Here is a 25,423-nt window from a genome sequence, read left to right on the forward strand (position 1 = left end):
TCTCTCTTTCTAAACTGGCAAATCCTTGAAGACAGGCTCTATGTTTTATCCATCCTTTTGTCCTCAGCATCCAGTCCAATTTTTTGGTATATAATGTGTACTTAGTGAATATTAAATGAATGAAGAGAATGGGAAAACACTTCATAAGAACTCACTACAGAAGTCGCAGAGTCATTGACCTAAAGGATCATTTCACCAAGAGGGAAGCTTCTCCGTTCCTATTTTTTTTCAGGCATATGTTCCTACTTTGGGCACAATTATAACACGTTTGGTTTTTACAAAATCCATAGCTGCTAGAAGGAGCTGATTAGGAGGAGTGGGGAAGAAGCTGCTTGAGATAAAGCAGAAATGGCCCCTACACTCTGATAGTGATAGGATCAGAAAAAGTCCAAAACATACATCTGGGTGCTCAAGTATGGGCTCCCTTAGAGTGTGGGGATAAGTAGCACAGGATATTCCTACACAGCACAACCACTGGCACTCAGAAGGGATGCCCTGAGTTGTTGAAAGGTTAAATTAGACTTCACATAGTCTGCCAAAGAAAACAAAGCAGTGAAACCTATTGGGTTTTCAGCCACCTGGAAACAGCATGGGACCCTTCAGTCACTGAGATGCTACTTGGACATTTCAAGACAGACACTGTGTGGCTGGTCTATGGACACTCCTGCAATCTCATAACTACGTTGGATACAGAGGCATAGATCTCGTCAGTAAACAACAGAATGGTAAATAAAAGATGTCTTAGGACATTGCTTTTCAAACTCTTCTCTTTGGAACCCTGGAGGTTCCTCAGCATTCTCCCCAATATTGATTCTAACATGGGGAGTGCTGATTCTACATCTCTCCATTTACCATCTTCAGCTTCCTATTTTCTGTGCAATAGGTTGGGTGCCAGTATAGGATTTTGTTTGAAGAAAAGAGTCCTCAGCTAAAAAAGCGTGGTGACGGTTTTCTTATGGCAGGTAAATGGGTGTCCGGATATGTGCTCTCAGGAGGCAGCAATTAAGAGCATCATCTGAGGGAGTTCAAGTCCTAGCTCCTGGGCTTCACCACGCTGTACCTCAGTTTACCTATTTCTAAGAGAGGGATAATTGTAGTCCCTGTCTCACTGACTGCTGTGCGAATAAAATTAATTGAAATACGTAAGGTCATTAGGAAAGTGCCTAGCTTGTAACAGATCTATCCACGTGTTTGCTATTTACTATTGAAGAAGCCCCTTGATCAGACATGGGGAAGGGAAAACTTTAAAAGCCAGTGCTCCCGGAGCCTTGAAGGATAAGCAGGTGTTTGCCATGTAGCGAGGAGCGGGGCATTTTAGTGGGAAGAGCAGGGAAGGGTGGGGAAAGATCGCGGTTCAGGCCTGTGTTCAGGACCTAGCGTAGAGGAGAGGTGGCCTGAGTGACAAGCATGTCATTATTCAGTAGCCAGTGTGGTGGCGATGGGAAGGCGGGAGGAAGGCGACGGGGAGCCATGCAGCTGAGAGCGGGGAGTGGCCGGTGCCATGGTGGGGACCGCCCAGAGCTTTACTCCCGGTCATCGATCTTGATCTGGCTTTTCCGCAGGTACGCTGGCCGCTGGCCGCGCTGAGCGGGATAAGGACCTCGGGAGGGGAAGGGGAAGGTGAAGCCCGGGGTTGCGTTGGAGATGCAGCTGCCAGGGTGGGGGGGGGGGACGGGCACCCAGCTTCCTGGTCTGGCAGCTGGCTGGCTGGGAGGGCGGCAGGGCAGCAGGTCTGGGCGGGGCGGGAGCGAGCTCGCTGCCGGGGCACGCTGAATTTGAGGTGCCTTCGGGAGACAGGCGGAGGCGCCCATTCGGCAGTGGGAGGCTGCCCCGAGAGCTCGAGGCTGGAGACACTGGTTCCGAGTCACCTGCTGATAAATCCGAGCTCGCACCGAAACTCGGGGGGTGGTTGGTTAGGTTCGCTCAGGGAATGAGTGTCAAGCGACAGATGAGCAAGACTGGAGCCCTGGGGAGTGTGGACCGATGGGGACAGGCTGAGGCAGGGCAGCACCAGAGGCCAGGAGGGGCTGCCGGGGGCGCCAGGTGCTGGGCTTGAGCAGACGGGGTGCCGAGCGGCCTGCGGAGGGGCCCTTCCCGGGGAGTGCCCTCCCTGATCATTTCTCTGGAAGGTAGTATTGCTCTCAAAGGGCAAGAAGGGATTTATGGTCTTGGAATCACTGTGCTCTGGACTTGGAAAGAATTTCAGTGATTTTCTGGTCCAGTGGTTTTTTTAAAAAAGTGTTTAAGGCAGACAACCTTAAAAACAAAAGAAAAGAAAAGAAACCTTGTGCCAAATACCAATAGTGATAACGCAAAGCTGCCGTCATCAAAGCCGCAGCTGCCAGCTTCTCCCAAATGGCCTGGAGCAGCCCATATGCCCATTCATCCCTCAGATAGTTATCAGCCCCCAAGTGGACGGCAGGCCCTTTGCTCAGGTCTGGATATAGCTGTGGACAAAACAGTTTCTGTCCCTGGGGCTCACTGTCCCTGGGGTTCTCAATCTTGGCTGCACCTTCAAATCACCCAGGGAGTTTTGAAAAATTCCTAATTGCCCAGGCTGTGCCCCATACCAGTGAAATCAGATCCTCTGACACTGGAACTAAGAAGATTCTGCAGGTGATTTCACTGGGCAGCCACGGTTCAGAATCTGCTCGGGAGACAGTGGAGGGCACTATAGTCTTTCCACTAACCCTCGGTGGCAGAGCCTTGAGCCAGTCCACGCCGCTTGATTTAGCACTGGGGCAGGAGTTAAGGTGGCCGAGGTGGACAGTGAAGGGCTGGGCCTGGAGCCCCTGTATCCTGTCCTGACTCCTTAGCCAGTCCCCTCCTCCTGTGGTCACACCGATGTGGCCTCAGCCAGCTCCGTGCTGTGTGGCCCTTAACCTGGTTGGTCACCCGGCTTGGATGTTAAGTACAAATCAAGTGAATGATCTACATTGTTCTCCCTCTTCACCTGGGCTGTCTCCTTTCTCTGTGGAAAACCAGTTGAATTCTTTCTCTAAATGGGGTATTCTTCATTGAGAGGACACACAATGGGCCCCTTTCACTGGCATGAGTCTCTAGTAACAGAGACCGTGGGCCTGCCAGCAATCTCCTTGTGAAATTGGCACGCACCCGGCTTCTGAAAATGAACCGTGGGCACTGACACCTGGGGAAACGGGGCCCCACAGCATGTGTGGGGCTTCCGAAGAGCCAGAGGTTGCTTTGGCTCTGGCAGGGAGAGAGCTGCTGGCAGGGGCTCTGAGCTCACATTGGGGTCCCCTGGACTTGCTCTCCTCAAAGGGCAGCCAAGCTCTTTCTCTCTCTGGCTCACCACAAACGTAAGTCTGGCAACCACGGTTTAAGCTAGGAACAGTACCTGTGTGACTTTGGTTTAGTGGTGTAACCTCTTTGAGCCTTAGTTTCAGGCTGGAACATTGGGGACATAGGATTATTGTGATGATTGGATGACATGATGAATGCAAAATGTGGGTCACCCACACTTATGTGCCAAGTGCTAACTTAAGGCCTCTTTATGTATAATCTGTAATTGAACCACAGGACTAAATCAGCAAACTACCTGTTGTAGATTGCTATCCCTAGTTTATAAATGAGGATACTGAAGCCCAGAGAAGCAGAGAAATGTGTCCGATATTTCACAGTCATCAAAGGAGCTGGACTTTGAACTCAGGCCTCCCACAGGGAGAGGTCAATAGTGGGTTAGCCCTTACTGTATTACCAGAAGTTGCTTAGAATTCAGGTGGGAGGGAAGAAAAGATGGCATGGGGCATGGGGAAGACGTTTCTTATTACTTTGGAGGTTATATTCATAGCTGTGATATTTAAGTCGGAAGCTGAGAAGTTTCCTACTGAGAACAGGGGAAAATAAACCATTTTTTTGCTGGGACTAACTAGGTGCTAGGCACTGTGCAAAACCTCTTTTGCGTGCATTTCTGCATTACTTCATCCACAGAAATAAATTTGCAAGGGTGGCATTGTGGATTTTGATCCCTATGTTGGGAATGAGGATTCAGAAGCTCAGAGAAGTTAAGCAACATGCCCAAAGTCACAGAGCGTTTAAGCTGGACTTTGAACCACTGTCTGCCTGGCCTGAGAAGCAGCTGCCTTTTTGCTTTTGCATGGCCTTACTGAATGTGTCCTGTGACCCTGGGAACTGAGGTCACCTATATCTTTTCAGTTTACTCCTTTATGAATTCCCTTCCAATTTCCTAGGCACTGCAACAGTCAGAAAGGGCAGTTTCCTAGGCTGTTTCCTTGACAGGCACGTTGGGAGGAGAGTAGCAGTGATCCTAATATTAATAATAATAGCAATAATTGTGATTAACATTGAACACTGTGTGCTCAATATGTTCTGGACACTGTTGCAAGAACACAACAGACCTTATCTCATTTGATCCTCACAGCAGCCCTGTATGGTTGGGATTATTGCTCTCCCCTCTTCTGCCAATGGGAAACTGGCACAGCTCAGCTCTGCACCTTGCCTTAGGTCACACAGCTTGTCACTGTGGAGCTGGAATTTGAACCATGTGGGCAAAGCCAGAAGCCACATGGCCGAATTTGCTGGAAGCAGATGTTGGGGTCTTTGTGCCCCCTGACCCTGCTTCCAATTGGGTGTTCCATGGGGGATCGTTCACAGGGGGCTCCTTCTTTCACTTCATTTTGAGGGCGCAGTTGGTCCTGGAGTGTGGAATTTCAGAGTGAACTGGAGAGGGCTCTTACTCTTTTCTGCCTGTAGTTTTCTGTGGACTTGGCCCCTGGGATCTCAAACTTACCAAGTCCTTCCCTTCCCTTCTTCAATGAGGGGGAGCTCCTTTTGCAGGAGGTGGGGCTCCTGTGCTTTCTTGCCTTGTTCTCAGGCCACATCCCGCTCTGAAGGCCACCTCTGTGTCCTTGGATCTGGGAGCCAGACTCAAATCCTGCCTTGGGTGGCTGGGGAAACCTTGTGTGACTTTGGTCAACCAGAGCCACCAGCCTGGCTCTGGCCCATGTGGCTATAGTGGGCGCAGCATTCCAGCTGGGGCTCGGGGCTATGTCTTGTTGGCAACCACGCACCTGAATTTACATTGCTGGGAAGGGAGATGGCTTTTTCCTTAAAAAGATTTAATTCAGTCCCCTCACTTTCAAGGGTTGCAAATATAGTAGCATTCTTTCTGCCCTTTATATTCTCTACTTTAAAAAACTACAACAAAAACCAAACTCTGCCTTAGTCACATTATGAGCTTCTGTGATTTATTGAGAAGTTACTATGTGCCAAACACTTTGCAAACATCACCTCATTTTAATCCTCTTAAAAATTTTAAGGGGAAGGCTTGATTATCCTGTTTTTACAGTTGAACAAACCAAATGTGGAGAGATTAGTTTGCTTAAACACACATGGTAGGAAGTGGCCGAGCTAGGATTTGCGCCCAGGTCAGCCTGACACCAAGCCTTTAGGCACTGGCCATGCAACTTTCCAGCTGTGTCCTCACCTCTCTTTCCTTTCCTCCTGAAGTCCTGAGTGCCTCTTGGATGGGTGAGCACTTGGGCAGTTTGGGTGACACGGAGAGATCTTCTGGTTGCTATTTTCTGCCTGCCCACATGGTGTGCTTGTGATTTCTTAAACCTGGGGCCAGGGGGGATCTTGTACAGTTTGCTTGGGGCAGAGTGTAAACAAGCCAGTTGCCTTTTTCTCTCAGGCTGACAAGAACAGCCCTGTCATATATGAATGTACACTCGCCTTTTCCACACTTACTAGCTCCTCCTGACAGATAGCTGGTCTTGTGCCCGAGTTTGATTCATTTCTAATGAAAAACAACCCCGGCCTGAAGATAAGAGTTCACTCAAGCAAGATTGGAGGCTGAGATAGTGTGGGACTTGCAATGAGTTCATTTTAACTGGTAACTTATTCCACCCAAGAGTTCCCATGTGTGAGAAGTGAGTCCGGGTGGCAGCAGGCATGCAGGGGAGGCTGGGAAAGCAGCTGAGTTCTCCAGGAGAGCCTGGGGTTGCCTTCTGCTAACGCTTAGGAGTCTAGACCTTGGGCCAGAAGCAGGGGCTGGGGGACAGCTGCTGGTGCAGGCCTCTAGGGGCCATCATTCTGTGGTAGGCATTTCTTGTTTGTGGCATCCAGCTGTTTTGCATATCTTCTTAGGCTTGTTTCTGCATTCTGGGTCTTGATTCCCCAGTGGAGGAGCTACGTGCTGGCTTTCTCAGCCCCCTCTTGCAGCCGAGTGGGGAATCATGACTTTGGCTCCTTCACTGAGACACCCCCGAAGCAGATTTTGATCTTGAAAGGGGTAATATGAAGAAGATGGCACTGCAAAGGAGCTACTGTTGGGGCAGCAGCGGTGGGGTTCCTGGCAGAGCCAGTGTGTGGCACGGTCCTGGTGGTGGCAGGGGCATCTCAGCAGGAGCAGCCTGGTGGTGGAGCCTGAGTGGTGTTCTAGTCCCTCTTTGTGGCAGGGCTCTCACGTCTGACTCTGACCTTCCGGGGGGTTTGAGCCACTGAATACTCTATACATTTGTTGAGGTTTGCTTAGTGGTCCAGATGTGGTCTATCTCTGTATGTTCTATGGACGCTTGCATGTGTGTTCTGACGAGAGAATGTTGATTAGAGCCTGTAGGTTGACAGTGTTGCTGAGTTCTTTTGTATTTTTGTGGATACTCTCCCTGGCTATAGTATGAATTGTTGAGAGAGGGGTGTTGCAATTTCCAACTATAATTTTGAATTTTCCTATGTCTCCTTTCAAGTTTTATTGGTAAAATGTTTTGCAGCTCCATTTGATGAATACTCTTTTAGGATTACTATGTTTTTCTTGTGAATTGACCCTTTTATAATTATGTACTATCGCCCTGATGGCGTGTCTCAGCTGTTGAGCATGCACCTATGACCCAGGAGATCGTGGTTCAATTCTCAGTCAGGGCACATGCCCAGGTTGAGGGCTCGATCTCCGGTTGGGGGCATGCAGGAGGCAGCCGATCAATGACTCTCTCATCATTGATGTTTCTATATCTCTCTCCATCTCCCTTCCTCTCTCTGAAGTCAATAAAAATATATTTAAAAAAATAAAAGTATGTACTATCCTCTGCTTCTGGTAATTTTATTTGCTCTGAAATTTACTTTATCATATAATTATTATATGTCCTGCTTTTGTTTGTTTTTTTTAATCCTCACCCGAGGATATATATATATTTTTCCATTGCTTTTCAGAGACAGTGGAAGGGAGCAAGAGAGAGAGAGAGAAACATCGATGTGAGAGAGACACATCGATTGGTTGCCTCAACCAGGGCCGGGACCGAGCCTGCAACTGAGGTGCTACGTGTCCTTGACCGGAATCAAATCCAGGACACTTCAGTCTGTAGGCCGATGCTCTAACCACTGAGCCAAACCCTGTAGGACCTGCTTTCTTTTGATTAAAGTTTGCATGACATAGTTTTCCCATCCTTTTTTACTTTTAAGTTATTACTATTTGAAGTCAGACGGCATATAGTTGAGCCATATTTTTAAATATACTCTGACAATCTTTCTCATTTAATCTCTGTATTTAGACCATTTACATTTAATGTAATTAAATGTATACCATTTAATGTAATTTTTGGTATCACAGTCGTTAAGTATATTATTTTATTTTTCTTTTCTGTTTGGTCTCTTATTTTGTTTCTCTATTTTATTTTATCTGCCTTCTTCTGTGTGTAGGAGAATGATTTCCAATAACCATCTGAGGTTCATAAGGAGGCTCTATGGAATCCTTAGGAGTCAACAGATCCAGGGCTGCCATGTATGGTTGTGCAATGTGTACACTGCAAAAACCTGATGGCCAAGGCACCCTTTTGCAGTTGAAATCCAGCCCGTGTTCCACTCCTCAAGACATGGTTCTGGCACAGAGCTGTACCAGAGGAGAGGGATGCATTTTCTTTGCACAAAGTACAGTCTGCTTATAAGCCATGTGTCCACAGAGCAGTGTGCACCCACAGGAGGTTTCTTTTCAAATTCATCCACCCAAATGGGGCACTTTTTGTACACAGGCCACATAAAGGTACGCAATGGTCCTGCATGAGCTTACTTGAAAACCACAATGTTTACTGGTACACAGGATTTGACTTTATAATTTTGAGTCTCCAGTTTGCTGGTAAATTTTATAACAAGTTCGATACATTTCCTTGTCACAGACTTAGAACATCACTGCTTACGTGTGGGTGAAGGGACCATAGCCTGTTGGAAGAGCAGTGACTCACACTGTCATTACACTGTGGAGAAATGTGCCAGGCAAGATTTCCTCTGGGCAGAATCCCTTGCTGTGATTTTTAGGGTAGCTGTAAAAATCAGAACTAGGAGACCAAAAGATCACTTTAATGAAACAGCCTTATTTTACAATCAGGCTGTGAGGATCCTGGGAAATTATGGCTCATGCTCAAGATTCTAGGTGGTAGAGCTGGGACAGAAATCTATGGCTATGGTCCCAGGGCTCCTTAGTTGAAGGTCTTTTTCACTGGCCTTATTTTTCACAGATAGATATTTACCTCTTGGAGATGCTCTGGGCATGGTCCCACTTCAAGGGAGGAGAATGCTTCACACCACATGGCGAGCCTGGTGATGTGCTATTGCTTGATGTCGATGAAATGGGTGATCTCTACATCAATGGCTTTTGCAGCGCTAAGATGCCTTCACATTCTGCCCTGGTGCTGAATGCAGCCCTGTTTCCTGGGATGCACCATGACCACCTCAAACAACAACAATAATAACAAACTAAATGATGCTGAGCACCATCATCATCTTGTTTGGTCTGGGCAGAGCACCTTTGATCTGGGGATCTCTAAGCATGTTGCCAACATAACCCAGCAGCTAGTGTCATTATATCCCTTTTTACAGACAGAGAAAATAAGGCACAAGACGTTTAAGAGAGAGGCTCAAGGTCACACGGGGCATCATTAGTGGAGACATGTGAAGAACTCAGGTTAACTCTGAAATAAAATCTCTAGGCACTTAACAGGCTTTGGTTGGCAAAGGCTGCTCTTTATGAGGACTGTATATTTTATAAACCATGCCATAAAAGCGAATACTGATCATTAGATTTTATTTAAAGGGTGTCTTTCACAATCTTAAATGCTGTGAGCATGCGGCAGACGCTGCTCTGCTCCCAGCAGCCAGTTCTACACGTAGTCCTCTATAAGGCTCCGTGGGTCCCCAGTGGCTCAGGAAGGGGAACCTTCTCTACCAAGACCCAAAGCTGGCATCATGCAACAGAAGGGCCACTGGTCAGAGTCTCTGGGGACCTTAATTTGTGTTCTACCCCTCAGCTTTAATTAGGTATAATTGACAAATAAAATTGTATATATTTAGAGTGTACAATGCGATGATTCGACATACTTTGTGAAATGCTTACCACAATCCTGTTAATTAGCTCACCCATCACCTCACAGTTACCATTTTTTAAAAATGGTTTGAACCTGGAAGGTCTACTGTCTTAGCAAATTTCAAGTACACAACACAATATTAATCACTATAGTCACCACCTTATACCTGAAGGTTTATAATCCTTTGACCAACCTCTGCCCATCTCCTCCACTCCCCAGCACGTTGTAACCATCATTCTACTTTCTGTTTCTGAGTTTGACCTCTTTTTTTGATTCCACATATAAGTGAGATCATACAGTATTTTTCTCTGTCTGGCTAATTTCGCTTAGCAAAGTGTCCTCTAGGTTTATCCATGTTGTTGCAAAGGGCATACTTTCCTTCTTTCTTATGGTCGAATAATGTTAAAAAATAAGACTGTTATCCAAATTTCTCTTTTCAATAGTTTATTGTTAGAGTATAGAAATGCAACAGTTTTGTAAACTGATTTTGTATCCTGCAACTTTACTGAATTTGTTTATTAGTTCTAACTCTTTTTCTGTGGAGGCTTTATGGTTTTCTACATGTAAGATTATGCCATATGCAAAAAGATACAATTTTACTTCCTCCTTTCTGATCGAGTAAGTTTTATATCATTTTCCTGCCTGATTCCTCTGACTAGGATTTCCAGTACTATGTTTAATAGAAGTGGAGAGCATAGAAATCCTTGTCCTGTTCCTGGTCTTAGAGAAAAAGCTTTCAGCTATGAACCATCGAGTATGATACTACCTGCGGGCTTGCCATATATTGCCTTTATTAGTTTGAGCTACGTTTCTTCTATACCTAATTTGTTGAGTTCTTTTTATGAAAAGATACAGAATTTTGTCAATTGCTGTTTCTGCATCTGTTGAGATGATCATCTGATTTTTATTCTTCATTTTTTTAATATGATGTGGCACAATTACTAATTTGTACATGTTGAATTGTCCTTGCATCCCAAGGCTAAATCAAACTTGATACTGATTTATGATTCTCTCAATGTGCTGTTGAATTCTGGAAGCTGGTGTTTTGTTGAAGATTTTTGCATCTATGGTCATCGGGGACATTGGAATATAATTTTATTTTCTTGTAGTGTCTTTATCTGGCTTTGGTGTCTGGGTAATGCTGGCCTCAGAAAATGAGATTGCAAGTTGTCCCTCCAATTGTAATTTTTGGAAAGGTTTAGGAGGAACTGGTAGTCATTGTTCTTGAAATGATGGAATTCATCAGTAGATCTGTCACGTTATAACCATCGTATAAGTTTCATTGTTCAGCAGGGATTGGTGAATAAACTGTTCCTGGAATCCCATGTGGTCCTTATAACAGCGCTGGTGAATGGGAAGTAAAGGGTGCTGATCAGTTAGAGATGGCTGCACACCTGGGGACTAGCAAGAGGGAGAAGTTCTTTTCCACCCCTAGGTAGCATTGGACCCCATGTGAGCATTGGAGCCGTGGGATAGAGGGTGCTTCGTGGGAGCTTTGACCGTGGCTCAGGGAACACAGTGACTGCCGCAACCCTGGCCCAGTAGGGAGGGAGTGGGGGAAATAGGTCACTTGCCTCTCTCTCCTCCTGTCTCCCAGTGTCCTCCTGGCACCTCCCATTGGCTGAGTGTAGCTAGAAGGCAGAAGACAAAGGGAGCTGGGAGTACATTCCCCAGTGGCCAGCCTGTTGAGGCCCAAAGCAGGGCCTGGTCCACAGGAGAGTTTGCAGGGTTGGGAAGCAGAGCAGCATCAATACCAAGCAAGAGGCTCTCCAGACTCTCACAGCCTTGGGACCAAGAATCCAAGTCCCCAAGGAGCATTTGCTCAAACACTCGCACCCGGCCCTCTCTTACTTTCTCTCCTACAGCAACAGTAAAGGACCCACAGGCCAAGTGGGTTGGATGGGCAGAGGAGTGTCCATGCTGTGACAGGAGTAGAGGAGAAAGCTGATTTCTTTGCCTTGTCTTTCCCAGAAGGTGAGGGGCAGGCATGGACCGGCCCTTTCTCCCGAGACAAACGTATCTTTCCATTCATGGGAGGGGTATGTCAGAAGGCCATTACATGTGGCACATGGAGTTTGCCTTTGTGTATGTTGGTTGCCTCTGAGTCCTTTGGTGATTAACTTAAGAAAATCAGCAGCTCCAGAACCAGCAGCTCCAGAGCCAGCTGCCTTTGGAGGAAGCAGGCAGGCCGAGCTCTAGGAAAGCTCGTGAAGCTAACGCAATTTGACTGGAAAGCCTTCCCTCCTCTCTTATTCCTGTGAGGTCCAAGCCAACACTATGGGCCAAGCACCCACACATCTTTCCCATTAGGAGGAAAACAAATATCTGATGAAGTTATTCACTCCAGGTGTTACGAACTTAATGTGCTACCCCTCCCAGGAGAATCCGTGTTTTCCAGCATGGCGAGAGTGGGTGGTGCTGAACCCAAAGGAATGAATCACTAATAGTGGAATCCTAGGCATTCAGGGAGGTCATATTTCTGGAGTGGGTTCCTTCCTGACATTGTTCATATTATACAAAGGTGACAGCCATATATTGTCCTCCAAGAGGAGATTGTCCCTGTGGGTGTAGTGACAGTGGAGATGAGAGTCAGCTCTGAAGTCAGGGTCTGATTTTCAAAACCAAGTCCATCCCTTTGAATGAGAAGTAGCTTAAACATCCAGAGGGCCTGCCCGAGAGTAGAGGAGAGTCCCTGCCCTCCTCTCTGATACTGGGTTCCTGTCACCCGGAACACCATGCTGTTGTTATGCAATGGCCCTTTGGGAGAAATGTTTGGGCCCCTTGTTTTCGGGGCCACGCCATTTCCAAGAAGGAGCCATGGCCTTTGAATAGGACTGGGCTACTGAATAGGGGCCCTGGTGCCAAATGAAGGAGCCAAGAAAGGGCAGAGAAGAGGAAAGTCCTGACTTTTACACGAAGATGAGACAGCCAGATGGCACCCCTGCTGTCCTGCAGCAGCCCTGGGGTCATACTGAGTTCAGAGCTGGGCTTGGAACAGAACTGAAGGGCAAAGTCCCCAGCACCCCAGTGGGAGGATAGGAGAAAAGCCACTCTCATAAGGAGCTGGAAGCTTGGTAGAGAATGCCCCTCGGCATTCAAGCCCAGCACCCCACAAATTTATAAATGCCAGGCTCATGGGAAAGGTCTTTCCTATTGCGTTCAGCAACATCATTAACAATTACCACTACTCCCATTTATTGAGTATTTACTCCAATGCTTTTACATATTTACCTAAGTCCTTACAAAGGCCCTATTCATTCACCCAACACATATTTATTGAGCTCCTACTTGGAGTCAGGCACAATTCTAGGCACTTAAGGCAGATCAAGGGACAGTGCAGACAAAATTCCTGTCCTCATGGCAAGACCATTATGTGCAATTAGCATTGCACAGCTCTAGGGGGTGCCACACACATAGGTGATTTTATGAATGGGGTGCTCTCCCATTGGGCAGCCTGGCAACCCCTCTCTGTGAAGCTCCCATTCTAGTGGAAGTAATAGAATATCAATGAGGTAGGAGTTAGTATCCTCCTGTTACAGTTTGAGACATAGAGGGGTTAAGCAACTTGCTGAGTTTTTCAGCTAAAAATGACTGAGCCGTGATTTTACCAGAGTCGGCCTGACCTAAAGCCCTCGCAGTCACCCATGCCATGGATGTGCCATTCTCTCCCTGGCGGGTACAAGGATGAGGGAGTAGCCAGGCTGGTGAGGGCAGAGCTGGGTTGGTTGGCTCAGTAGAGGCACCATGTCCTGTCTGGGTGGACTAGGACCAGCTCACAGCTAACAGAGAACCCCTCAGAGAAGCCACATTAGCTATAGGAAAGCTTGATAAGATCAGGTGCCTCCATGGAAAGGTTGTGGGGACAGGTCCCTTAGTCTCAAAGGTAGAGGACTTATTTAGAAAGGTCTATCCCTGGTTAGACCTTATGCTCTTGAAGGGCCAGAGTCAGCTATTGGTTCATCCATTTATTTCTCATTTATTCATCACTTATTAAATGTCCTAGCTATATTGGGGGCCAGAGAAGTAGGTCCAAGGCCCTACAGGTTTGTAAGGGTGGCATCCAACCTTTTTTGGTTCAGAATGGATTAGAAAGGGTCGTCCTGTGCCCGTGGCCAGTTTCCTGAATAAAGGGATCCTGTGCAGCCAGAACAGAACAGAGGCAGTGCTCTCCTCTGGTGAGCTCACCCTCACAGTATTGGATCTAGTTTTCGTAACACTGAACTTGAGTCTTGCCTTTGGATCAGACATGATGGTACCCCGGGCATGAAAGGGGCAGGCCTTTGTCGAAGTTCTACCTTTAGCCCAAGCTTCTATCTTGATGAAGGAGGAAAGATGGCCTCTGGTTGTCCCCCCTCCTCTTCTGCTATGTTTCCTTTCTGAGATCTGAACAGGGCTGCCAGAGACCTAATGCCTGCTGCTTTAGACTAGCAATCCTTGGGACTTTGAGGAAAAAGAGAGATTCTGAGGGGCATCTCTCCGTGTGTGACAAGATCAAATAGAACACAATGCAAAAAACCCTTGGGAGGCAGATAGCTAAGTTTCAGCGACACAGTGCTCATTTTTCTCCTATTGTTTGTGTCTTTGCTTTTCGGTCCTCTCATCTATGTTGGCACTTGAAGCCCAAGTCTGGGGTGAGAGAAACACCGTTTAAGTAAATTAGTTGTTGCTTCATGGAGGAAGACAATAAATCCTGATAAGAGACCACGTGACTTCTCCCCTGGGCCCGGTGAGTTGAGTCTCCTTAGGTTTCTGTGGATCCTGGAACTCTTTCCTCTCAGTTCCTCCAGATTTTGTGAATGATCTTTGTGTTTGTGCTTGTAACAGAGGAAGGAAGCGAGAGTTAGCGCTGGTGGGATTAAGTAGTTGGAACACTAATTTCTCCTTTCTTTGGATTCAGGGATTTCCTTAAATTGGAGCAGAGTTCATTACCACCCATGGGGGACGGGAGGTTGGGTTCAGCAAAATTCCTTCCTTCAACTCCTCCCACTGACCAGTGTGGTCCTAATTCCCACCCATCAGCTCTTGAAGCATACTTTGATTTCTGTTATAATGTAAATCCCTTGCAAAGGACAGCATAGGGAATATAGTCAATAATATTGTAATAACTCTTTAAGGTGCCAGGTGGGTACTGGAACTATTGGGACAAACACTTTGTAAAGTACGTGCACTATGCTGTGCACACGAAACTAATACAAAATAATATTGAATGTAAACCCTAATTGAAAAATAAAACTTTTTAAAATAAATTAATCAATTAAAAAAAAGAAAAATACAAAAAAAAGAAAAAAAAAAAGAAAAAGAAAAGGAAATCCCTTAGACTGTCATAACCTCCCTAGAGGAAATGGAAAGTTACTTGGGTGCTGGGCACGGGGAAAGGGCCATGACGGAGGGAAGCTCGGTTTGCTCTAAGCAAATCCCATCTTCCTCTCAATGTTGCTTTAGACTGGGGTTACCTAGGCAGCCTCTTCTTTGGAAAAGTAATTTTCATGACAGTGTGGGCAAGGGATGGCAAATGCCTGGCGCAGCTGCTGCCACCCCCGTCGCCCCGCGCCTTAGCACAGACGCCGCTTCTCCTGCTTAATGGGATGTGGCCTTGGTTCTCCGCAAGGCGGTGTTCCCAGCAGCCACTGCCGGTCAGAGCTGACATCGGAGATAAAGCCCATTCCCTCCGCTGGTTTCGACCTTTTGTTATGATTTCTTTATAGTTGCTTATGCCTGAGGCATCCCATTTTAACGCTGAGACCTCCAGAGAACTTGGAAAGTCCGAGCACGGGCTGTGTAGCTCCACAGAAGGTCCCTGGATCGCTGGCTTTCAGTGCAGACTAAACTTGACTGACTCACTGATATCTCTGTATCTCCTCCACCCACCAGGCTGGTTCTGGAGGCTCCGCCGAGATCTCTCATTGCCCCACATTACCTCTGTTACTAATGAGGCGTTGTTCCTTAATTACTAGGTACTCGATACCTGCATTAGTTTCCTTTATTTCAGTGGATTTAGCGAAGAACTCGTGAACAGTTCCGTGCTTCACAGGCACTGCCGGATTTTTCATTTCCAGGCTCGCAGAGGTCACATAGCTGGCAGTCAGGGCCAGTGAAAGGCAGCTGGGAATCGGAGTGAAGGGACAGTAGGCAAAGTGGTGCCTACGACGTCAGCGGGTGGGAAATCCATCCTCACCACTGAAGCATCGGACTCTTCGATACGAGTCCCCTGCACACTCTGCTGCCCCATTTAAAGTGAGACACAACCAGAATGTGGGAGTAATAGGTGCTGCAGCAACTCGATATTCTAATGGATGAAAATGAATAAAATTATGATATTAAATCGCTAATAGCTGTCCTATAAAAAGCCATTCCAACACAGCTGAGTCTAAGTTTTCTACCTCGGGCTGTTCCACCTCCTGAGCATAACTGAGCCTTTAATGATTCAGAGTTTCAAGGCCTCAGGGTCCTAATTCTGAGAAGCGAAGAGTGGGGAATGTTTGCTGAAATGTGCTGGCTGGCTACAAAAACCGTCAAGAAATCGTCACTTTGGATTAAATCCAAGATTTTTAACCCAATGGTTCCTTTCTCATGAAAGCTGAAAAGTTAAGGAAGGTAGAGGCCAGTTGGATGCCAATTAATAAATGGGCTCTTTCTCTGCGCCTTGGAGAAGTTATGTTTTAGGGCAAATTGAGTGTCTGCTCTTGGCAATTTGTGTTGGCTACATTCAGCACAAAGGGCCTGAAGTTGCGATGGTTCTTATCATCAATATGCTCTGCGATCCTGAGTGGTCACTGGACCACTGCAGGCCTCAGTTTACCCCTCTATAAAATGGGTAGAGATATCAGGCAAGGAACAGTATTAAACTAAGTGAAAAATGTGTATTATTGTTAGCCTAAAAAGCTTTAGAAAGACATTAACATGTTTTTATTTAATCTCATGTTTAAATTTATTTTTAAAAATACGGTTTTTTGGATTTTCCATTTGGGCTAAATATATTCCTTTTATACATTTTAGTGAATACAGAAAACTAGAAATAAGAAAAAAAAAGTCACACAAAGTTCTTCTACCCATATAAAGCTTTGCTTAAATTTTTGTTTATTTCCTTCTCGCCATATTTTTGTGAATTTTTAATGGACTAAAATATACATGACATAACATTCACTATTTTAACTGTTATTAAGTGTACAGTGGCATTAAGGAGATTCATATGATTGTGCAACCATCACCCCCATCCAGCTCCAGAACTTTTTCATCCCAAATGAAACTCTGTACCCACTAACCAGTAACTCTCCATTATCTCCTTCCCCACCCCTTAATAACCACTATTCTAATTTTTGTCTCTATAAATTTGACTATTCTAGATGCCTCAGGTAAGTGGGATCATTTCTAGTAATTTTAAGAATAGGTCTTCTTAAAAAAAATATGAATTGAGCCTAATGAAGATGGAATCCAATGTCCTAATTTATTAACATTTTAACATTATAAGCATCTTTTTGTATTACTACACTCTCGATGCAAAAATATTTTTAATGGCTGAACATTATCAAATTGAATGAATGCATTATCCATCACTATCCTTCCACAGTTTCCAATCGTCTGCTATTTGGAAGAATGTTGTGGAAACATTGTTTTGTGTAGAACTTTTATCATAGTGAGGGTCGCTTCCTTTGTGCAGATTCAAGAAATTAATTACTGGTTTAAACAGAATGAGACTTTCTCAGGCTCATGAGCTCTATTACCAAATGGTTAGGGAAAACTTTCCAGGCTGTGCCATTCACAGCTGGGGTGGGCTTTCTCCCGGGCCTGTGAGGTCCTAGTCTCCAAGATGCTGACTACTTACAGGGCTGATTGAAGCACTGACACTCTAGGAGGGTGGGAAGGACAGGGAGCTCCCCCAGTTCTTGTATAGGGGAGGCTTAGGGATGCTGATCTCTTCGTCAGGGGTGACAAGTGTTTCCTTGCAGTAGCATGTGCAGGGCAAACCTTGTTTTCCCGTTAGACTGTGTGGTCATTTGAGGTGACCTGGATGTTTTCTGATGAAGGTTATGGGGTGCCTAAAGCCGCTACCCCAAGCCAAGCCTTGGCTCTTCCACCAGGGCAGGGGTTGACACTAGTGACCTTTGAAACCCCTCCCACCTGAGTTCTTGTGACCCCAGAGCCCTGACACCCTACAGCCCACCAGTTGGACCCAACAACTTCGGCTTCCTCACATCATCCTGGCTCATCCACACCTCTCCTTTGTTCCATCCCAAATGTCAGGAAGACTGGACTGTGCCCTCCCTTCCCAGGAGAGCCCATGTCACAGCGAGCACTCTGTGGCCTCCCAGATGCCTTCCTGGTGGCCCCGGCACTGACCCTGCTCCGCCTGGCCTCGGCCGCTCCCCGAGAAGACGCCACTGCCTGGAGATCCCAATCAGCCTTCCCCCGGGGCGCTGTGCTCCGGCTGCCCTGCCAGAAAGCCGGGCCTATTTTTACCTATCATTTTGATACTATCTCGGGGTGTAACTGGAATTGAGCTCCCGGTGTGGAAACTCTTACTCAGAACACAAAGGACTGAAGAGAGCTCGGAGGCTGAGCTCCGGGAGGACTCTTGCTGGAGGCCACTTGGCAGGGGTGGCTCTGGTTTCTTGGAGCTACAGTGTGGCCAACAGGTGGATGTTTCCTTCGGGAGGGATTTCCTGCTTTCCCAGTAGCTATGGGCCATGCTGATCATTTCCGGCCTTTTCTGCATTATTCGATGAATATGTGGGCACACTGTTCCGTGGTTTAATTCCACCCTTTGTTGGTTCTTCTGGTCCCCATGGGAGCCCTGGTCTGTATCTCACTGTGTTTCCCTCGGGATGTCGTCTGGGGTCCTTCAAACTGCATCCTGCGCCTCTGACCGGCCACCCCGAGATCCCAACCAGATTCTAAGTCAACAGTCTTACCTTTGAGAACCACCTGTCTTTTCTGAGTTTTTTCCTGCACAATATATATGCAATAATTAAAAAAAATAATCAGATGCAGTTTCCCTTCCTCTTAATTGTATTTCTCATGTGGGGTTGATTCTGATGCAACAGCCAACAAATGGATTCCCATTAACTAGACAAAGCGACGATTTCGCGAATGAAGGGGACGCAGTCATTTCCAGGGAACCCACATTAGGTCACTCTTTCCCTTCCTCAAGTGAGCCGTCAGTCTGACAGCGCTCAGTGGAAAAAACATCAAGTTGGTTTTTTTTTTTTAACATTTTAACTAGGATGGAACTAAAGCATACGCAGGAGTTGGCAGAAAAGCTAATAAACTAATCGAGGTCCAGCTTCAAGCCTCAGTAGTGATCACCTTTCGCCGACTGGGCCTCTTTCCTGAGTTTCTCCTGCAGTTTCCGATCCCCATCCACGCCCTGACTCCAGATTATTATATCTCAGGCATGGTGCCATCCATACCTAAGTATTGCATGATGTAAAGAAAAGCATTGCTTTGGAAAAAGACATATATCTACTTTTTAAATGAAGAAAAATTTGAGGTATCTTCACAGAGGACTCAGAAAGGGATGAAGCTACGTTTTGTTCATGAAAACATTTATTAGACAACTAATCTGTTTATCGTTTCTAATATTGGTGCATTTGTAATTTCTTAGATAAACTTAAAGAGGGGCCATTATGAAGGATATTGTAATGATTTTTAGTCACTTATTGAAATCAAGAATTTAATTTTGCAGAAAACAACTATGCACATTGAATACGTTTTCCCAGAGGTAAGCTCAGATCTGACTGATTCAATGTTCCATTTGCCTAGCTATGTGCTCAGCCGTGTTAGTTTGGTCTAGATGGGTGGTCTCCAAGCTTTTTTGCCTGCACACTTCTATCAGTAAATAACTGTGTATCCATAATATGAATTATTTATTTATAAATTGTATATAGACTCCATTATGGTGGTAAATCAAATTTATTATAAAACATAAAGTAGAAATGAAAGGATGAAATGGTAAGTAAAAATGAATGACAGTTCTAACATTTTCCTCCTGCCCTCAATGAATCTTCTTGTAAGGATCCCAATTTGAAAACCACTGGGGAAGGCAGTGAGAGGCAACATACATCACACCGAGGTGTCATCGTAGAGCTGGACAGCCTGGGTTCCCCTCCCTGCTCCACCCTAAGCTGTGTGATCTTAGGCACATCACTTAACCTCCCTAAATCTATCTCCCGGTCTGTCAGATGAGGGCGTTAGTACTTTACAGGGTTTTGCAAGGTTTAATCCTTACACAGCGCCTGGTACATAGTAAACATTTGATTCATTTTAGTTAATGATGATGATGATAATAAAACAGTACTAGAGGGCTGGCCTGGGTCTAGGTTTTATTGATTTTTACAGACTAGCCCAGCATGAGGCACACACTGGCACTTATTTGGGTGTCGTGCTGGTGCTGGTGATGCTGTGATGAGAGGCACGGGGCTGGTCATGCTGGGTGTGACCAACAGCACCGTGTGCATATCGTCACTCACTCAGTTTTATTTGTGCTGATGACAGAGGTGCTTATAAGGATGGTCACATTGGGGAGGATGACTGTGACTAGAAGGGGAAGTCTGTCCCTTCCATCCCTGCCGGAACTACATCATCAAACTTCCACGTGTCTTTCCCAAGAACCCTTCCCTCCCTTAGCCACCCGACAAATATGCTGACTAACTTGCTTGGCCGTGTCTCCCTTCCCGGCCTCTCTTTCTTGCTGATCTGTTTTGCTGCTGTGCCCTCCTATTGTGTTTCTGTGTCTCTTTCTCTCCAGCCTGGTGCTGGGATCGCCTGAGCACAGCCTAGTAGAGGGATGGAGCTCTGTGCACTGCGGGCCATTCATCTGCCAGTGGCTATTTGGTACTCACGTCAGGGAGCCTCCCTCTCAAACCCTGAGGGCCCTGGGCAGAGTGCTGGACACCTGCAGAGTGTGGCCTTCTGTGGCCTCATGCAAGATGTGGCCCATATCCTTCCTGTCGTGAGAGAGGGCAGACATTGTAGGGAGCAAACTTAAGGCGATGCCCAAGCCTGGTCAGGCAGGAGCACCTGGAGTGTACTTGTCCAGGGTCCCCCAATCTGCCTTTCAGCTCTGCCCAGTGATCTCAGAGACCTCCTGGGAGGGGCTGAATCCCCACTGGTGTGGGATCCCAAGAAAGCTTTCTCCTTTCCAAAATCAGGATAAAGGAAGCTTAGGGTTGTGCCCAGTGGTGCCAACAGGTAGGGCTGAATTAAAATAAAAATTTGCCTTAAGCTCTTTGTCTGAGGACTTGGTGTTTTTCCCATTAATCTTGTCTGCTGGGCTTTGGGGAAGTATGCCCACTTTCTCTAGGAGTGGTTTGGATTTTATATTTTTAAGAAATTTAAGAGTCTGAAGTTGATCCTTCAAGGTAAACACCCAAATCTTTTAGCAAATTCCAGCACAGTAGTATCTCATAACCTCTTATTTTCAATTTTTTTCTATAGACCACTTTGTATTCACCCAGGATATTCTGAAAATGAGCCGTGACACCTAACAATACATACTTATCTCTCCAATTCAATTTTCCAACTAGGGTGTTGCCCATGTCTCAAAATTACCAGGCTCCAATCTAAGGATTGGAGTAATGATTCCTTAGAATGAGGTTACATGTTCTTAGACTACTAACTATACACAAATTATCCTTTAACACAAAAATATTATCCTATGGATTTGAAATACTTTTTCAGTTCTATGCTCAATTATAATTTTCTTGGGACTAAAACATACGTATCTAATAATCAAACAGTCATGCTATTCCAAACCATTTGGGATTGCCTTCCCAGGCACCTAAATTTTTTATTTTTAAAAAAATATATCTTTATTGATTTCAGAGAGAGGAAGGGAGAGGGAGAGAGAGAGATAGAAACATCAATGATGAGAGAGTCATTGATCGGCTGCCTTCTGCACACCCCCGACTGGGGATGGAGCCTGCAACTCAGGCATGTGCCCTGACCGGGAATCAAACCCAGATCTCCTGGATCCTAGGCCAACGCTCAACCCCTGAGCCACGCCTGGCCGGGCAAAGCTCATTTTTTAAACAGAGATAAGAACGAGTGTCAGGCTGCTGCCTGGTTGGTGAGCTGGAGCTTCCACCACTACTTAGCAGCATTGTTTTGGCTTAAACACAGCAGACCTAACACTCACATCTATCATCTCCCCTTCCAAGCCCCAAGCCCCCATGATAGGGAAGGAAGAAAAAAAAAAGGAGCGATAAGCCCATCAGCTAATGAAGGGATCAACAAAACGTGGCGTATCCATACAATGGAAAGTTATTCAGCCGTAAGAGATGAAGTCCTGGTACACCCTGCAATCCTTGCACAATCCTTAAAAATGTTACGATAAATGAAAAAGGCCGGCCACAAAAGGTCACATGCGGTATGGTTCTGTCTGTTTAAAAAAATCCAAACTAGGCCAATCCATAGAGATGGGACAGATGGATGGTTTCCAAGGGCTGGGAGGAATGAATGGAGGGTGAATGCTTAGACGGGTATGGGGTTCCCTATGGGGTTTCCTTTTGGGGGATGAAAATGTTTTGAAACTAGATAGAGGTGATGGTTGCACACACTGTGAATGTACAAATTGCCAGTGATTTGTGCACTTTGAAATGGTTAACATTTTGTATTTTATGTTGACTTTTGCCTCAGGGTTTTATTTTGTTTGTTTTTGGTTTGTTTGTTTGTTTTTTTTAAAAGAGTACAATAAGACAAAGACAAAGAGAAATGGGGAAGAGGAGACATCTTTGGACATTTCAACAAATATTGGTCTATGGCAAACATTTGGAGAAATGGACTTGCCAGAGCAGAGGAAACGATAACCTAAGTAAACGCAGAGGAACAGGCAATGGGGTGAGGTTGGTGCCAATGGAGGAATAAGCCACTTTGCAGATCAGAATCACGGAAAGGCTGAGGCTTGGAGATGTCAGGGGCTACAGTAGGTAGCAATACAGAGAGGATTCGTTGACATTCAGAATACAGAGAATTTGGATGCTATGTATTTTTTCCCCATGCCATACAGCCAGGGGACTTTGTTACCTGCCCTTTTCCTCTGGGTTGGGGAGACCGAGAGAGCTGAGTGCAGGGTGAGATTCCACCTTGAAAAGGGGGGAGAAGAGCAAGTCTGCAACTGAGACCCAGCCCTCTCCAGGAGCTCGAACCTACACCCTGTAGGTCAGCACCTACGCCCTGCCCCAGCAGGAGACCTGGTGATTCCTTTCTGAAGAAACTGACTCATCCAAGAGAAAACACCCAGGTCCTTATTTTTGAGAGCTCCCCAGTGAACGGGCAGCTCATTACCTGATCAGCTTCCAGGGATGCCTACCGCTCAGACCTCACCATAAACCCAGAGCTTCTCATCTGTGGTATAATCATAATTATGAATAGACAAGATCGCTTTTGACGAAAGTTCCAACGTGAGAGAGAGAATAAAATAAATAAGGAGGAAAGACTTGGTAAAGAGCAGAGAAATGTCAGGGAAAGAAGTAAACTAAAAATAGAAACCTTCATATAATTATTACCTTTTGGAGAAATAAAAATTTTGCATCCTGAAATAAGTATAACTTGCCATGGAAAAAGATTAATTAGAGAAGAGGAAAGAGCTCCTTGAAATTTAGAACATAAATGACAAAAATAAAAATTAAAAATTAAACAGCAGTTTAGAAGATAATGTTGAAGCAACAAAACTTTAGGTTTCAAAAACAACAGTGAAGAATCTACCCAGGAGGTGGTGTGTGACCAAAAGAAGTTTCAGAAAAAGAACAGAGGAAAAGGAGTGAGAGATGTGATAAGAAACAGTTCTAGAACAAAGGCCATGGGTCTGCAGATTGAAAAGACCCACCATGTACCAAACAAAATGGATTTTGAAAAAAAACTACATTGAAACCCGTCTCTATGAAATTTTAGGACTTGGACTCAGAATGGCATCAGACTTCTCTATTGCAATAATGAATGTTAAAAGAAGTGAAGCAATGCTCTAAAACTAGAATTCTATATCCAGTTAAACCAGAAACCTGACGTGAGGGAGGAATTAGAATATTATCAGACATACAAGGACTCTGAAATTTTACCTCCCATGCACCCCACCTCTGAAAGTATCAGAAGACGCACTCACCAGAGCGACATCAGTCAAGAAAGCAGAAGAAAGGGGATCTGGGAAACAGAGACACCACACAATGCCGGGCACAGCCCAAAGGGTCGAACACGTCCAGGATGATGCGAATGACCAGCCCCAGAAGGGACAGCACCAGGGGAAGAAACAAAAGGAACATCTGATCAGCTTCAGCATTTGGAAGTAGTATCAAAACGTGTGTAACAGATCTGTTGGAACCTGTGGATAACATAGTAAAAGGCACAAAGAAAATCCAGCAAATGAAAAGTAAACAAGGCAATGCTTAAATCCTGGAAAAACAAACAAACAAGGAAAAAAACAAAAGCTTTTAAGAAAGGAAATGCAATCAAGGTGCACTACTTGAATAATTGGTGACAAATCCGCACGTCCTCATTAAAATGCAAACACTGATTATTGCTTTAACCTAACGTGGTGACATTTGGAGGGACAGTGCACTGGGGTGTAAGAGAGCTGTATCTAAATCTTCCTTGACCGTAATGTCTAAAACGGATATGTCAAAAAATAGCATCATAGGAACATCGCTTAGAAATATGGATGCAGATACCAGATGAAAAATCCAAAGAGGTGAACATGTTTGCCCCTCTGGGAACGGGACTGGAGATGTTTTCGTTTGTTTGTTTGCCTTTGTTGTAATTATTATAAGTCTTTTTTAGCCCCATTAACTGCTTTTAACAATGCTGAAGGTAAAAAATACTCGTTAAAAACAAAAATTAAGTTAAAAATATTTGCCAGTGTGAGTGTGTTGATGGCAAGACTGATTGGTTGTGGTGACTTTTCTGTATTCATACCACAAACAAGTGCAGATAACTAAAATCGTTGGCATTTATTGGGCATTTACTATGTGCCAGGCTCTGCGTTATCTCAAAGAATCTTCACAACCACTGGGTGGTGGAGGCTCTTAATCTCCTCCTTTTACAGATGAGTAAACACAGAGAGGGAAGCGCCTTGCCCAGGGTCCTGCAGCCAGCAGCTCGTAGGTGTGGAGCTAGGATTCAAAGCGGGTCTAGGAGACTTGACAACTCACGTGGTCACCTTGCCGCTTCACTACCTCTCCTCTGCATCTTCATGAAGTATTTTTAGAGCCTAATTGCCCCTGCCCTGAGCTGGGTGCTGTGAAGGGGGATTACACAGGCGTACAGTGCACGTGACCCTTGATACCCACTGACTCAGCGCCGGGCCACAGCGAGGAGGTGGCTTGGGGAGCCCTGGGGCCCTGTGACTGGGGAGACCTGGATGCTAAAGTGATCCAGGATGGGGTGCTGGAGGGCGGGGATGTGGAGGAAGGAAGGGGTCCCTCTGGACCAGCCGTAACCCTCATCACCAGCCCATCGCCATGCAAACCTTTCCCGGGCCACGTCCACCAATTCTCTCCAGGCCGCGCCTTTGATTTCTCTTCCAGTTCGAGCCCGATGTTCTTCTCTAGGTTCAACAGTTGGTTTTGTTTTCTCTGAAATATAAAGGTGGACACTTAAACTGAGAAACGCAGACAAAGAAAAATAAATCAAACACTGTTCGCCCCTTCTCATCCTTTCAATTTATTGTTATTTATTTATTTTACCAAACAAATGCATGTTTATAGTTTAAACATATAAATATCACCTACTCTAGGTTTCGAATGGCCAACAGTGGCGTGAATGCCCTTTCTTCCCGGCCCTGGACTCTTAATTCTTTCAGGCACTGTTCTGGGTCTTTATCTCGATATTTCTCAAAAACAGGCCTAAATGGCTTCTCTTATTTATTTACTTGTTTATTTATTTAATTTATCGAGTTTGCTGAGTTTGGCCATTTAAAGCAAGGACTTGGGCCCCCTAAAGCGCCCCCCGCTCTGTGTGCGTCTCCCCACGATGCCCAAGAGCCCGCTCCCCCCTCGGGGCGCAGCGGTGCCCTGGGGCTCGGTGCTCACCTAATACCCGCGCAAGGAGGTCACGGCTGAGCCCCATGATGTGCTGGGGGTGCACGAGTTCTTTCTTCTACTCCT

The sequence above is a fragment of the Miniopterus schreibersii genome (genome assembly GCF_964146895.1).
Source record: "Miniopterus schreibersii genome assembly, chromosome: 12".
Lineage (NCBI taxonomy): Eukaryota > Metazoa > Chordata > Mammalia > Chiroptera > Miniopteridae > Miniopterus > Miniopterus schreibersii.